This window comes from Hordeum vulgare, chromosome 6H (assembly GCF_904849725.1).
Source record: "Hordeum vulgare subsp. vulgare chromosome 6H, MorexV3_pseudomolecules_assembly, whole genome shotgun sequence".
Lineage (NCBI taxonomy): Eukaryota > Viridiplantae > Streptophyta > Magnoliopsida > Poales > Poaceae > Hordeum > Hordeum vulgare.
Window position 1 is genome coordinate 421,737,598 of NC_058523.1, and position 17,847 is coordinate 421,755,444.

The window sequence follows — 17,847 nt, forward strand, 5'->3', positions numbered from 1 at the left end:
TTCCACAGAATGTCACATTTCCTTCACTGTCCCACCTCGGCCTAGCTACAACAGTTAATAACATGATGTTTCTAATACTACTGCCGCTTTGTATAGTTCTTGTAGGCTTTTCCTCCTCATCCAATAGATAATAGTTTCTATTTTTCTTGGTCATATAAAACCATGTCTCATCAATATGCACAGTGTTGAGCATGGTCTTGAATTAATCCTTCTAGTTTCTATTGATGTCTCATCGAGCATTGACAAGCAAAATTTCATTTTATCCTTCTTGTTCTTTTCCTTCAGAACTGGCTTCACACAGTTCGAATGCCTCTTTATAAATTTCAACATGAACTCCGTGTGGAGTGTGGTGGGGCTGCATCCGAGTTGCCAAGCAAGTGACCTGATAGTAGACCTTTTGTTCAGTGTGATTGTAGGGATTTGATCTAGGTTGATGTCCTTTGCCTTTCTTCTGTAGTTTCCCTTTCTCTGACTGGAAACATCAACCTCCAAACCTTGTGCAATTGCCTCATTGCTTTCTTCCAAACTCTTTAGATATTCCAGACACCTACTCCCAAAAAGTCAGCAATGTTTTTCTTATCATCTCTCTTAAATCTGCCCCCTTGACTCATACATGTGACATCCCCGGATTAAGCTATAGTAACCCCGGTAATCAAACTACAGGAATCCCACGCTAACGATGGCACGTCACCAAAATTAAATTTGCTAGACTTTACTTTGATTCAAACCCAGTCCAATTTCTAATTTAAAATAAAGGCAAATTATATATTGTTCAAATATGAAAAACAAAAATGTTCCTGATGTTGCAAATATTTCATAGTTAGTTATGTTGTAGTAACCAACATATTATAAAGTGTATAAATACATAGTATGATTAATGGAGACCGAATCAATTATTAAAACTCCCCTTAAATTATGGAGTATTCAAATAATTTCAATAGGGCTCCAACTTTCTTGTGGCACTCCCAAATATTGTAACTTTAATATTTGGACAGGTGCCATATTTTTAGAAAGTCCTTTATTACTAGAATAAATAAAAACTAAATAATGATAATAAAAATAAAACAAAGAAAATAAAACAGGCCAGGCCCCCCATTGGGCCTCGGCCCAGCTCGCTGGCCAGGCCGGTCCAACCCACCTCACCCCACACGCGGTATAAACCCCCAGGGAAACCCTAGCCCCACCCTGTCACCCCACGCTCACTCACCCTCACCCCCGATTTCCCTCACCCCTCTGGCGGCTGCCCCCTGGCCCCTCCCCTCGCATCGGCCCTCCCTCATCCGGCGCCACTCGGCTGATCCGGGCCATTCCGGCGACAGCCGCCGGCCACGGCGGGCACCACCTCGCCGACCTCCCGCCCGGCCACCAGCCACCGATAGGCCACCCCGCCACGCCGTCCCCTAGCGTCTCCCCACTCCTCCCGATCCAAATTAGATCGGGGCCAGACCACCACACTCCCCTGCCTCCGCACGCCTCATCGGTGAACACCTGCACCAGGGGTGAGCTGTTTCCCCTTCCTACTCACTTCTCTTCCGCCCCCGATATGGCTGCGAACTGCCACATCGCCTTGCGCTTCCGGCGAGCTCCGCGCGCACGCGCGCACCTGATAACCCACAAGTAGAGGGGGTCGCAACAGTTTTCGAGGGTAGAGTATTCAAACAAAATTTATTGATTCGACACAAGGGGAGCCAAAGAATACTCTCGAGTATTAGCAGTTGAGTTTTCAATTCAACCACACCTGAAATACTTAGTATCTGTAGCAAGGTTTTAGTAGCAAAGTGGTATGGTAGTAATGGTAGCGTCGGTAACAGTAGCAGTAGTGATTTGTATAGCAAGTGTGACAGAAGTAGCGGTAAAGTAACTTAGCAAGGACAAGTATAGGAAAAGCTCGTGGGCATTGGATCGGTGATGGATAATTATGCCGGATGACATTCATTATGTAACGGTTATAACATAGGGTGATATGTAACTAGCTCCAGTTCGTCAATGTAATGTAGGCATGTATTCCGTATTTAGTCATACGTGCTTATGGAAAAGAACTTGCATGACATCTATTGTCCATCCCTCCCATGGCAGCGGGGTCCAAATGGAAACTAAGGGATATTAAGGTCTCCTTTTAATAGAGAACCGGAACGAAGCATTAGCACATAGTGAATACATGAACTCCTCATACTATGGTCATCTCCGGGAGTGGTTCCGGCTATTGTCACTCCGGGGTTGCCGTGTCATAACACATAGTAGGTGACTACAACTTGCAAGATAGGATCAAGAACACACATATATTGATGAAAACATAATAGGTTCAGATCTGAAATCATGGCACTCGGGCCCTAGTTACAAGCATTAAGCATAGCAAAGTAGTAGCAACATCAATCTTAGAACATAGTGGATACTAGGGATCAAACCCCATCAAAACTAACTCGATTACATGATAGATCTCATCCAACCCATCACCGTCCACAAGCCTACGATGAGATTACTCAAGAACGATGGAGATCATCATGAATTTGGCGATGGAGGATGGTTGATGATCACGACGGCGTCGATTTCCCCTCTCCGGAGCCCAGAACGGACTCCAGAGATGTCCTCCCGAGGAAGAACAGGTGGTGGCAGTGGCTCCGTATCGTGAAATGCGATGAACTCTTCCCTCTTAATTTTTCCTGGGCGAGAGAGACTTTATAGACTTGGAGTTGGAGGCTGCAAAGCTACGTGGGCCCCACGAGCCTGCCAGGCGCGCCCTAGGGGGCCGCCTCCTGGGCTCGTGGGCTCCTGGCTCCGTGTCTTTGGGTGATTCTTGCGCCAGTATTTTTTATATATTCCACAAAAAATCCTCGTAAGTTTCCAGGTCATTCCGAGAACTATTATTTCTGCACAAAAACAACACCATGGCAGTTCTGCTGAAAACAACGTCAGTCCGGGTTAGTTCCATTCAAATCATGCAAATTAGAGTCCAAAACAAGGGAATAAGAGTTTGGAAAAGTAGATACAATGGAGACGTATCAACTCCCCCAAGCTTAAAGCCTTGCTTGTCCTCAAGCAATTCAGTTGACAAACTGAAAGATACAAAAGAAAAACTTTTACGAACTCTGTTGGATCGTGTCGTTGTAATTATGTCTAACTCATATTCGGATTTTCAACAAGATCATAAGCTAACCACATAAGCAATGACATTTAGGTCTCATGGTGTACTCATTTCAATGGCATAATCAACTAGCGAGCAATAATAATAAGTTTCAAACGTCAACACTTCAATCAAAACAATCATGATACAGTATGAACAGATGGTATCTCGCTAGCCCTTTCTGAGATCGCAAAACATAAATGCAGAGCACCTTCAAAGACTAAGGGCTGACTGAACATTGTAATTCATGGCAAAGAAGATCCAGTCACAGTCATACTCAATATCAATTAATAGCAAAGCATAAAAATGAGGAGGTGCTCTCTAATTGGTGCCTTTTATAAGAAGAGGATGACTCAACAGTAATGAAAATAGATATGCCCTTCACAGAGGGAAGCATTGATTTACAGAGGTGCCAGAGCTCAAGCTTTTAAAATAGAGATAAATAATTTTGGGTGGCATGCTTTCATTATCAACGCGATGACCAAGAGTTTTCACCATCTTCCATGCTACACATATTATAGGCGGTTCCCAAACAGAATAGTAAAGTTTTGACTCCCCCATCACCGATCAATCACACTCCACGACTAGCCGAATCCTCGGGTGCCGTCCATACCAACAACAATCCAGGGGAAGTTTTGTTTGCAATTATATTTTTTGATTTGATTTGAGCATGGAACTGGGCATTCCGATTACCGACCCCTTTCTCGCGAGTCATAGTGAATAAACACGTATCAAGGATAACACACCTAGCATGGAAGATACTAACCGCCCCTTGTCACCAGATGAGCGGTTCGGGCATACAAAACAGATTATTATTTGAAGATTTAGAGAGTGGCACATGCAAATTTACTTGGAACGGCAGGTAGATACCGCATAAAGGTAGGTATGGTGGACTCATATGGAACAACTTTGGGTTTATGGAAGTGGATGCACAAGCAGTATTCCTGCTTAGTACAAATGAAGGCTAGCAGAAGACTGGGAGGTGACCAACTAGAGAGCGACAACAGTTATCAATATGCATTGAAATTACCCAATGTTGAGTGTAAGCATGAGTAGGATATAAATCACCATAAACATGAATATCGTAGAGGCTATGTTAATTTTGTTTCAACTACATGCGTGAACATGTGCCAAGTCAAGCCACTTGAATCATTCAAAGGAGGATACCATCCTATCATACTACATCATAATCATCTTGAAATTCATGTTGGCATCTAAGACAAACCATTATAAGCTCCTAGTTGATTAAGCATGGCATCAGAAACTATGATCTCTAAGTAGTCATTGCAAACATGTTTCTCTCATAACAATGCTGAATTAGGAATTACGAGCTAGTCATATTTACAAAAACAAAATAGGTCGAGTTCATACCAGCTTTTCTAGTCTCAGTCACTTCATCATATATCGTCATTATTGCCTTTCACCTGCATGACCGAATGATGTGAATAATAATGGGAGTGTTCGTGCATTGGACTAGGCTGGAATCTGCAAGCAAACTTAGAGGAGAAGACAAAGCAATATGGCTCTTTGACGGATAAACAATTATGCATATGAGAGCCACTAATCATTTTAATCATGGTCTTCTACCTCGACCCAAAGAAAAAGAAAACTATTTACACAGGAAAGCTCCCAACAAGCAAAAGAAGAACGGGAAATCTTTTTGGGTTTTATTTTTAAATACCACCAAACAAGCTGGAAAGTAAACTTACAACTATTTTTTTTCATTTTTAAACAAACACATGAGACGAATGCAAGAAAAAGAAATAAACTAGCATGGATGATACAATGGAAAAGTGTGAACACCGACTATCAAAGTGAATGTGTGAGCATGAATATAAAGTCGGTGAGAAACAGGTACTCCCCCAAGCTTAGGTTTTTGGCCTAAGTTGGTCTACTCCCAAGGAGGGAAGTAACTGAAATCATAATGGGGGTTGTACTAGAACGCGGCAGCTACCGCCTGAATAGCTGCCTCACGGAGGCGAGCAACCTTCACCTCCCTCTCATACTCCTCTACCTCTCCTCTGGTTATGTAATATCTCCGTTTACCCTAAAATTCAAATAAGGCAGGAGCAGGAAGGGTAATATGGAAAACACGTTGTCGGTTAAATATTAACCGGTATAGGAGGGATTCATTATCCCTTTCAAGGAACTGATAACGTATCATAGCGGCCCGATCAAGGAAAGCTGTATGGAGAGGGGGATCTCCTGTGCGGATGGGTATTCCAAGAAAATTTGCTATGCGACTCGCATAGATCCAACCAAAGAAATCCCCTTCATTAGCATTATTATTTAGCCTCCTCGCAATTATAGCTCCCATTTTGAAACTTCTATCACCTGTTACTGTGCTCTTAAGAATACTAAGGTCAGGTGCGTAGAGGTGACAATGCTCATGCTTGCCGTTAATAGATATACCTACGAAGAGGGCAAAATAATGTAAGGCATAAAAATGAATGCTCCCCATGGCAGCCTGCGTAATATCTCTAGTTTCTCCAATAGTTATACTAGAAATAAGATCTCTAACCGAAGACATAGGAGGGTCATTGGGACTACCCCAATCAGGTATCTTGCAAATTCTATTAAAATCCTCTAAATCCATAGTATACGATTTGTCATAAAGATCAACAGTATGGATGTGTCTCGGTCAACTGAAAATTTGAATCTACGAAAAAAAGAGGCAGTGAGTGTAGTATACAGTTCACATTTATTGGAGATGAATTCTTCGAGCCCGGCATTGTGAATAAATGTATCAAACTCGTCCTTGAAACCTGCATCAATCATGAATTCACCGGAAGGCCATTCACATGGTTGTACCTGTGCGTTCCTCGGCTGATAAGGATCGGGCTCCCGAATCGCGAGATGGGGACCCCTTTTGCTTGAGGAACCACCATGATAGTTTTTCCTAAACATCTTCTTTTTCTGAAAATTTTTAGTGACTCAAAAGAAAAGTGAACAAGGCTCAACAAAACTCATAGCAACTACTCCTACAAGTGTCTAGAGGCCATATCATGCATCAAAACTACTTGGGACCAACTAAAATTAACATGCAAAGCTCAAGAACAGGGTCACCAAGGCAGAAAAAATATGCAACGAATAAAGCACTAGAACAAAAACTAATTGGACCAATGGAGGAGTCACATACCAAGGAACAATTCCCCAAAACAGTTTGGTGAATGGGGCTTTGCACAAGGGGATCGGAAAATGCAGCAAGAAGAGCAAGAACACAGGTTTGAGCTGTGGAATGATTTTTTCTGGAGGTAGGAGAAGGAGATGGGTGCTGGAATAAGTGAAGGTAGGCCACATGGGACCCACGAGCCTACCAGGCGTGCCCAGGGGGGTGGCCGTGCCTCCTGGGCTTGTGGCCCACTGGTGCATCCCCCTGACTAGCTTTCTATCTCAGAAATTTTCAAATATTCCAGAAAAAATCATACTTGAATTTCAAGGCATTTGGAGAATTTTTATTTTCAGCACATTTTTCTATTGAACGGAAAACACGGAAAACGGGAAAATAAAGCTAAATTTATTATTTTCTACTAAACAACAGAAAGTAAAAGTTGGGAACAGAAGGTTGTGACTTCTAGATTCATCCATCTCATAGTCATCAAAAGAAATTCATCAATAAGGTTGATCAAGTCTCCTTGACAAACCTTTTTCGAATCACATAAAACCGGAGAATTTTCGAATAATCACTAGGTTACCTCAATGGGGATGTGCATATCCCGAGTAAGTATATCATATTTCATCTTGATAGTAGGAATAGGGCATTCAAAGCTTCCAATAATAATTTATGAAGATTTTTCAATAGCATTTATGCAATGAACTCGATATTGTTTCTTCGGAAAGTGCACCGTATGCTCATTACCATTAACATGGAAAGTGACATTGCCTTTGTTGCAATCAATAACAGCCCCTGTAGTGTTTAAAAAGGGTCTTCCAAGGATGACCGCCATGGCATCATCCTTGGGAATATCAAGAATAACAAAGTCCGTTAAGATAGTAATGTTCGCAACCACAACAGGCACATCCTCGCAAATGCTGATAGGTAAAGCAGTTGATTTGTTAGCCATTTGCAAAGGCATTTCAGTAGGTGTCAACTTATCCAATTCAAGTCTATGATATAAAGAGAATCATAACACTAACAGCGGCTCCAAGATCACATAAAGCAGTTCTAACATAATTTCCTTTAATGGAGCAAGGTATAGTGGGCACTCCGGGATCACCTAGTTTCTTAGGAGTCCCGACCTTAAAAGTGTAATTAGCAAGCATGGTGGAAATCTCAACATCAGGTATCTTCCTTTTATTAGTCACAATATATTTCATGTACTTAGCATAAGGAGACATTTTAAGCATATCAGTCAAACGCATTTGCAAAAAGACAGGTCTAATCATTTCAACAAAGCGCTCAAAATCCTCATCATCCTTTTTCTTGGATGGTTTCGGAGGAAAGGGCATAGGTTTCTGAACCCATGGTTCTCTTTCTTTACCATGCTTCATAGCAATAAAATCATTCCTATCATATCCCTTGTTCTTAGGTTGTGGGTTATCAAGATCAACAGCAGGTTCAATCTCCACATTATTATCATTACTAGGTTGAGCATCAACATGAAACCAATTATCAATATTATCACTAGGCTCATGTTCATCACCAGATTGTGTTTCGGCATCAGAAATAGACACATTATTTGGATTCTCAGGTGTAACAGCAACGGTTTACTAGCATATAAGTCCCTATCATCTTTCGTTTTCTTCCTATTACCAGGATGACTAGGTGCATCAGTATTAACTCCTTGAGAATCTTGTTCAATTCTCTTAGGATGGCCCTCAAGATACAAAGGTTCTTGAGTCATTCTACCACCTCTAGTGACAACTCTAACCGAATTGTCATTCAATTCATTGAGCAAGTCATTTTGAGCCTTAAGTACTTGTTCTACTTGAGTAGTGACCATAGAAGCATGTTTACCAATAAGCTTAAGATCATTAACATTTCTATCCACACAAGCACTTATATGATTAATCATACGAGCATTTTGTTGCAGTTGTCTGCTAACATAATCATTAGAACTTTGTTGTTTGGCAACAAAGTTATCAAATTCATCTAAGCATAAGCTAGCAGGTTTATCATATGGAATATCACTCTCACTGAATCTACAAAGAGAATTTACCTCTACTACCTCTGTCGGGTTATCAAGATCATGTATTTCTTCAATAGGTGGTAGATTCTTAACATCTTCAGATTCAATACCTTTCTCTTGCATAGATTTCTTGGCTTCTTGCATATCTTCAGGACTGAGGAATAGAATACCTCTTTTCTTCGGAGTTGGCTTCGGAGGTGGTTCGAGAATAGTCCAAGCATTATCATTGCTCAAGATATTATCCAATAGAATTTCAGCTTGTTCCATAGTTCGTTCCCTGAAAACACAACCAACACAACTATCTAGGTGGTCCCTAGAAGGATCGGTTAGTCCATTATAAAAGATATAAAGTATTTCATTTTTCTCAAGAGGGTGATCAGGCAAAGCATTAAGTAACTGGACAAGCCTCCCCCAAGCTTGTGGGAGACTCTCTTCTTCAACTTGCACAAAGTTATATATATCCTGCAAGGCAGTTTGTTTCTTATGGGCAGGAAAATATTTCTCAGAGAAGTAGTATATCATATCCTGGGGACTAGGCACACAACCAGGAGCAAGAGAAGTAAACCAAGTTTTAGCATCACCCTTTAGTGAGAAAGGAAACTACTTAAGGATATAGTAATGGCGAATTTTTTCCTCATTCGTGAATAGGGTGGCTATATCCTTCAGTTTAGTAAGATGTGCTACAACCGTTTCAGACTCATAACCATGAAAAGGATCAGATTCAACCAAAGTGATTAACTCAGGATCGACAGAGAATTCATAATCCTTGTCAGTAACAAAGATGGGCGAAGTAGCAAACTTAGGATCATATTTCATTCTAGCATTCAGAGATTTTTCTTTCCACTTGCGCAATAATTCTCAAGATCATAGCTATCCTTACAAGCAAGAAAGTCTTCAGCTACCTCTCCCTCCATAACATAACCCTTAGGTATATTAGGCAATTTATATCTAGGAGAGCTAGGTCTAACAGGTGTAACAGCAGGTTCCACTTCAATAATTTCATCAGTTTCAGAAGTATCATCACATTCAATAGTAACTCTAGCAATTTATGCATCAAGAAATGCACCCAGTGGCAAATCATTATCAAGCAAAGCATCATCATAAGCATCATGGATAGCAGAAGTAGCATCATCAAGCACATGCGACATATCAGAATTACCAATAGGTGGTGGTGTCGCAAATTTACTCATAATTGAAGGTGAATCAAGTGCAGAGGTAGATGGCAGTTCCTTACCTGTCCTCGTAGTTAAGGGCAAGACTTAATTTTTGGATCTCTCGGATTCCTCATAGTGATCAACAGACGTAAATCCCAAGTGACACATAGAATACAACTATGCTCCCCGGCAACGGCGCCAGAAAAAGGTCTTGATAACCCACAAGTATAGGGGATCACAACAATTTTCGAGGGTAGAGTATTCAACCCAAATTTATTGATTCGACACAAGGGGAGCCAAAGAATACTCTTGAGTATTAGCAGTTGAGTTGTCAATTCAACCACACCTGAAAGACTTAGTATCTGCAGCAAGGTTTTGGTAGCAAAGTGGTATGATAGTAACGGTAGCGTCGGAACAGTAGCAGTAGTGATTTGTATAGCAAGTGTGACAGAAGTAGCGGTAAAGTAACTTAGAAAGGTCCAGTATAGGAAAAGCTCGTAGGCATTGGATCGGTGATGGATAATTATGTCGGATGACATTCATCATGTAACAATTATAACATAGGGTGATATGTAACTAGCTCCAGTTCATCAATGTAATGTAGGCATGTATTCCGTATTTAGTCATACGTGCTTATGGAAAAGAACTTGCATGACATCTATTGTCCATACCTCCCGTGGCAGCGGGGTCCTAATGGAAACTAAGGGATATTAAGGTCTCCTTTTAATAGAGAACCGGAACAAAGCATTACCACATAGTGAATACATGAACTCCTCATACTATGGTCATTTTCGGGAGTGGTTCCGGCTATTGTCACTCCGGGGTTGCCGGGTCATAACACATAGTAGGTGACTACAACTTGCAAGATAGGATCAAGAACACACATATATTGATGAAAACATAATAGGTTCAGATCTGAAATCATGGCACTCGGGCCCTAGTGACAAGCATTAAGCATAGCAAAGTAGTAGCAACATCAATCGAAGAACATAGTGGATACTAGGGATCAAACCCCATCAAAACTAACTCGATTACATGATAGATCTCATCCAACCCATCACCGTCCAGCAAGCCTACGATGAGATTACTCACGAACGATGGAGAGCATAAAAAATTTGGCGATGGAGGATGGTTGATGATGATGACGGCGTCGATTTCCCCTCTCCGAAGCCGAGAACGAACTCCAGATATGCCCTCCCGAGGAAGAACATGTGGTGGCGGCGGCTCCGTATCGTGAAACGTGATGAACTCTTCTCTCTTAATTTTTCCTGGGCGAGAGAGACTTTATAGAGTTGGAGTTGGAGTATGCGGAACTACGTGGGCCCCACGAGCCTGCCAGGTGCGCCCTAGGGGGGGGCGCCTCCTGGGCTCGTGGGCTCTTAGCTCTGTGTCTTCGGGTGATTCTTGCGCCAATATTTTTTATATATTACACAAAAAATCCTCGTAAGTTTCCAAGTCATTCCGAGAACTTTTATTTCTGCACAAAAACAACACCATATGGCAATTCTGCTGAAAACAGCGTCAGTCCGGGTTAGTTCCATTCAAATCATGCAAATTAGAGTCCAAAACAAGGGCAAAAGAGTTTGGAAAAGTAGATACGATGGAGACGTATCAGCACCCCCATTCTCTCCTGCCCATGCCCGGGGCCTCGACTGCCCGCAGCCGTGCCTCCCCAGACCGTGCCCTGGCTGCGCCCGCACGTGCGCTCTGCTACGCGTGGACTTCCTCACCTTGTCTGGCTAAAGCATGCCTTCGCTCGCCTCTGCCCGCGCCGCGCTGCTTTGCGCTGTTGCTGCTACTGCTACTACAGCTCCGTTGCCTGCTACTGCTTTGTTCCGTGCTGCTCATTGCTATTCTGTTGGCTCCTCCTACCTACAGCTGTCCCTTGCTGTTGCCGGCCGGCCGAGCCGTGGCTGACTGCATGTGTGTGTGCACACCCAGCCGTGCCGTGGCCACTTCCACCAGGGTCGGCCCTTGATTAGATTAGGGGCTAATCCCCTCCCCACACCGAATGACAAAGGGGGTCCACGCCCCTCCAAACATTTTATTTTGTTAAAGAAAAATATATTAAAAATAAAAACGCTAATTAAAATAATTAGTTAGTTAAATTAATTAATTAATTAGCTAATTAGTATATTTAAGATTAATTGGTTTAATTAAAACTGTTTATTAATTAGTTAAACCTAAAATTAAAATATTGTGTCAATGACAACTAATTTAACTAGGTAATAAATTTGGGCAATATTAGTCCTTGACATATGGGTCCTTTGACCGTGTTAACCAGTCAAAGTTTGACTGGTCAACTTCTGACTATGCCTGCTGCTGGACCACCTTGTCCCATTGTCATACACTAGGGTTAGGAACACACTAGGTGACAAAAGTATTCTAGTTATTCTTCGAATTAATTTGAATTTCAGAATATCGTTAAATCTTTGAAAAATTATTGAAAATAATCTATAAGTTAGATGAAAATAATTTATACATGAAAGTTGATCAGAAAAACGAAACGAACCCGCATACGCTATCCGTTTGTCTATCACGCGTCCCTAGCATAGCGAACGTGGAAATTTTCCATTCGTTTCGCTTGGTCGGTAGTAGCTAGAGATCCAGGAAGTATCATCTAATATTTTCCAGATCCGTCTATGACAGATGATACTGCGTTAGATCATGCCTAGCCCTGCATATTGCCATGCCATGCATCGTGTTCCACATGTTGCTGTTATTTATTGTTTCTTTCCCCTCTTCTTACCGGTAGACCCCGAGACTGACGCTGCTGCCGGGTACGACTACCCACCCGACGACCCGCCCTTTTCCACAGAGCAACAAGGCAAGCAAACCCCCTTGATCATTCCTATATCGCCTATTCTTTCTCCCTCATGCTTGCATTAGAATTTTGCTATTGTTGTAGTTAGCTCCTATATCTGATGCATAGCCTGTTTTTGATAAACTGCTACATTATTCCGTTGCACCTGAAAACTGTTTAGTATAGGTGGAGCAGTCATCCCCTTTGCCCCTTAGTCCATTTGCCCCTCTTACCGTCCAGTCTCGAACAACTGGTCAATGAACCAAGACCCGACATAGCACTCACACCCCCTTAGTTGTATGACGCTGCAGAGCTACTATCAAGTACCGAGGGTGACACCTCATTACTTACTTCGGTGTTAGCATTGTAGTGAAGTTGACCGGCGGTGGTTCTCGGAGGGTGATTCCTCCTTCACCACCTCCGATAACGACTTTGTCATACAACCCCTCAAGCGTGTCCCATTGAGGGCGATTCCTCACTATACACCTTGACGGTTACATCGTTCGGAATCCATCGAGGGTGATACCTCGGATCCCCTTGATGTTACAACAACACATTTACTTGACCATGTTACTGGGAACATTGATGAATAAATGTTAGGTGGGTTGATTCTCGTGTGGATGTGTCGATGAGTTAATTAAAATGCTAAGGATTTGGGCATTTGATTTGGGTTTGTCGGAGACCTTTTTGCATTAACCGGCTACGCGGGAGAAGTTATGGGTACTCGACGTCGTGGTATCAGCCGAAGCTCTTCAGACGTGAGAAATGGAGCGGCGCGCCCCCGAGTGGTCTATATTATCACCGTTCTTGTATAAGAGGTGCCAGGACTTACATCGGCTGCCCTCGCAATGTGCAGGCGCGCAATGGGTGATGGGCCCATGAACTCTACGCGTTTAGGCTTTAGACCGGCGGGCTGGCCTCTTTGTTGAGTCTATGCGGGGCTGTGACTTGTCGATGTTCCGAGGTCGGGCATGACCCAGGAAAGTATGTCCGGCCAGAGTTTAGCAAGCGTGACAGGAAACTTGATGCGCCCCTGTAGGGATGAAAATTAACTATTCGGATAGCCGTGTCCATGGTTACACAACGACTTGGAGTTGTGCCCCGATCTTTTACAACTACAACTGTTACTTAATTGGAATGTTTGCACCGGGATTGCTTCCTCGCAGGGAGTCGAGGAAGAATCTTTGGGCGTGACTTTAATTAATATTGCTGCACCAATATGACTATTATTTGTGTTACCTATTGTACTCTCGTCTATTGCTGCAAGACCCATGAAGATGCTAGTCTTCGATAAGACTAGGCCTTCTCTCTCTATTCTCTCATTGTTGCAGTCAGTCCACATATAACCCATTCCTTTGATATTGATGCATACTTAGCATAGTTCTGATGTTAGTCTTGCGAGTACTTTGGATGAGTACTCACCGTTGCTCTGCTCCCCCTTTTCCCCTCAATCCGTTGCTGCGACCAGATGATGGAGCCCACGAGATGGCGTACCCACCGCTGACGACTGCTACCCCGACGGTACCTACTACTACGTGGAGGCCGCTGACGACTAGGAGTAGTTAGGAAGTTCACAGGCAGGAGGCCTCGCCTCCTTCGATCGTTGTATCTTTTGTGCTAGCCTTCTCTAAGGCATTATCATGTTTCATGTCTGTACTCAGATATTTGTTGCTTCTGCTGACTCGTGTGTTTATCGAACTTCTGTATTCTAGCCCCTGAGGCCCCTGGCTTGTAATATGAAGCTTGTATGTTTTATTTGTGTCTAGAGTTGTGTTGTGATATCTTCCCGTGAGTCCTTGAGCTTGGCCGTATGCATTTGCGTGTATGATTAGCGTTCAATCAAATCGAGGGCGTCACAAGTTGGTATCAGAGCCTACTGCTTGTAGGTAGCCCCCTTTCCAGCTCCTTGGTCGATGTTGAGTCTAGTACTTGAAAAACTTACTAACTTTGATGTTGTGGCTTACGGGCCGACATCTCAATCGGGTGGTATTAGTATCTTTTACTCCTTTTCTATACTCTGGGTTCTACTCTCTCTTCTCTTTTGGGTTAAATATTTTGCTAACTCTAACTTTGGGTTCTCGTAACTACTTCCTCCCGGAGAGCCCCTCATTCCAGATGATGGCTTAATTCATGAGAAGGCTTCAAATATACTCTTTGATGTTCTCCTAAGAACTTGTGCTCATCGCTTTTGCGATTTCCCTTCCTCCATTAACCCCTATGAATGACTACATACAAGTGTTGTTCATATTTTGTTTTTCAGTTGCTCTTGTTATACAAGGTATGAAAAATTATCTTATCGAGGATTTGTTTGTCCTCATTTGTCATGGATTTCAGAAATCCCACGAATTACTATTCGATCTTCCGAAATCCTCTGTAGCCTATTGTTCATGACCTTTCTCACCTGCTTGCATTATGGTTAAATCCATATGTCTAGCAACATTCGTTAAAATCCTTTTTGATTTTCCTTTGATCTTATTGATTCAACCTTTGTGTGAATGCACACAATCATATTATGATACTCATAAATTATCTTTCTGGCTCAGACGTTCTTCTAGATAGGAGCTGGTTCCCGACAAATCAACTTTTGTTGGTTGTCCATCTAAGTCCATTCAACTTACTTGTATTTGATCGGAGCATATGATTGTGATACACCAACCTGGAAATCATAATTCCTTTGGTAATTAAGTATCGATATTTTTTCATATGTTCTATAATCCGATGCCTTGCATTCTGTCTCCCTCTGATTGAGTACCGATACTCACATCAGGTCCTTCGTGGACTGCCAGACCCATTGTTGGGTTATTATCCGACGACATCCTTTACATTCAAAAATTCTTGTGGTATACTTCCCCTGATACAGGATGCCATTGGTAAACTGTGTCTTCTCCGTCTCATAAAGTTTTATCCTATGCCTTTGTTAGCCATGCTCTTCAAGCATGTGTTAATTTCTCTTGGATCTTGTGGTATATGTTCCTATAATACCCCGATGGGTTGAACCTATGCCTTCCTAAATGAATATGATCCGAAGAGTTTTCATGAGTCTTACTCTTCTCGTGTTTTGCCCGATAATATTTCCAAGCTACAACTTCATCAAAGGCGAGGAGTAAGTGGTAGGTGATGCATTGATGAATTGGGAGTCGACCTTGAACTTTGTGTTCATGCCCATGGAAACGTCGTTAATCCTATCATAGCAGCTTCTCGTATCAATGATCATTCATTCTATGTTTTAATCTTGTATCTATGATTTGGTGTTTTGCAACCTTGGTTCTGACCATGATTGATCCTCTTTGATCCCATATGTAAACAAGTTAAAGTGCTTGTCTTCCACAGATCAATACACCAGTCTAACCTCTATTCTGATCTACCTCTGAGTATTGACCCTGGTATCTCGAAAATATCACAGAGCTATATAACTTCTTGTGAGCTCCTCATCAGCTATGATATTTCACTATTTCCAATTCCTCGTGATTTGATTTGTTGGACACTCAATTACATCGATAACTGAATCGAGTATGCATTGCGATTCAACAACTTTTAGGTACTTTTCCTTATTTACGAGTTTGTACTTGATCTTGTCATTCCAAGCTGTTAAGCTACATCATCATCGTGATGCTAAAGCTTGAACATGCTATCTATGTCCTCCATCCCTGGAAAACATTTCCAACTGTGCGTTATGCTCACATTAAGCTTTCGACATCGTGTTGGTTGTCTTGAAAGGCAATTTTAATTCTGAGCTAGCAATCTTATTTGTGGTTCCGACAGCCTTTTTCGCTTCACCATTCCTTTGCTTGATGTCGTCGCTGAACGATTACATCTTCATGAAACTTCTCGACAAATATGTCATGATCATCATCAACATCCCAAGCTCTTCTGGGATATTAATCGATTTCATCATGATAAATACCATCCTTTTCCCCTAGATGATCTGTGTTATCATCGACAATCTTATTGCTTTCCCTCCAACACAAACTTGATCGCATTTTTTTGTTGTCCCTTGAGTTTCTTCCTATACAGCTTATGTTAATTTCTACCTTGGAGTATTACCATCTTTTATGTCAAGAATGTTGTGAGGATTGTTGCACCTCTTAAAGAAATCTTGATATAGTGATACTTCTCGCCATCACCATTCATTTCCTTGTCCCCGTGTTGTTTCTAACCGAAATACCAACAAGTGGTCTTTGATGCGTGATTTCGATACTTCTAGCAGCCCTATTGCTTCGAACTTAATAACTGATTATTTCATTCTTAGTGTGTTGATTGTAGACTCGTCATTTTAGCATTGGTCGTGTTACTCTGTTCGTATTTTCGGGTGCATCCTTCGACCAATGTTTTAATTGTTGTTGTTCCCTCTAGCATGCGTCATTATATCATTCGATTTGACAAATGGTATCTCCTTGATCTTATATTTTTGGAAATTCATCCCTATCGAAGTCTTGATGAATTATTGCCGAGCCCATCGGCCACACCCCAACTTCTCCATGGTTCGTGATGAAGCTTTTGAAAGCACTATCTTTGTGCCTAGCTCATGAAGAATATATTTGATAAGAAGAAGTGTTTATCCCAAGGTTCACGCGCATTCTTGCCGCCATGAATATGTGAAAGTTTTGTTTCGCTTCCGCCCGGAAAATACCAAATCATTCACGCATGTGCGTAGTGTTATATGTTTTGAAGATTTGCTATCTTCACTTCATATAACTTCTCTTAGCACCGTAAGCCACCGACTGATTTGATAAAGGAAAATAAGTTCCTTCATAAGAGCTAATCGAGGATTACACAAGGGCCTTGATATCCTCGATGATGGTTCTCAAATGAGAACTCGATTGCATTGTGTTGTAATAATTCCACGTGGGCACGAATGTCTTGACATTGTGTTCATGTGTCTTACAATCCAACTCATGATCCAATACTTGCTTCCGTAGTTCATATCCCGAGAATCTTGCATTATCATCTCGTCTATTTTTGGTGGTCCCCTTTTCTTCTCAGGCATCCTCAGCCTGAGGTGTCCTGACATGAGATCTGAATCTTGGGCAGATACGATGGTTGGAACATTTCCCAATAATTATAACTTGGTCTTTAGGTAAACTGGTACGATGTTGTGTTGTCCAACACACCGGGCCGAAGGACCTATTGCTATAATTTCTTCCATGTGTAAGGTTAGCCATTCTACCATGAGGAAATTGTAAGACTTGTGTTATAAGTTGTTCCTCATGTATCTCTTGTCTACCCAAAGTCTGACCTTTATCTGATGACCATGTGATACGTCCCAAATGTATCTATAATTTCTGCTTGTTCCATGATCTTTTGGGTGATATTGTTATATGTTTTGCTACACTTTTATATCCTTTTACACATATTTGGACTAACCTATTAAGTCAATGCACCCAGTGCCAGTTTCTGTCTGCTGATGTCTTTTTTGCAGGGACTTTTACCCAAATTTCCAGAGTCCCAAAAATCCCGAGAAAAATATATAAAAATCAGCGTGATGGAAGCTTCCGGAGCACCGAAGATGGGCCAGAGGGGAGCCAGGGGCTGTCCAGGCCGCCTCCATGCGCGGCCTGGCCCCTGGCCATGCCCACAGGTCGCCTCGGTAGGCCCCACCTCCTCTGACACCCTCCTTTGGCCTATATTTACCCCTACGAT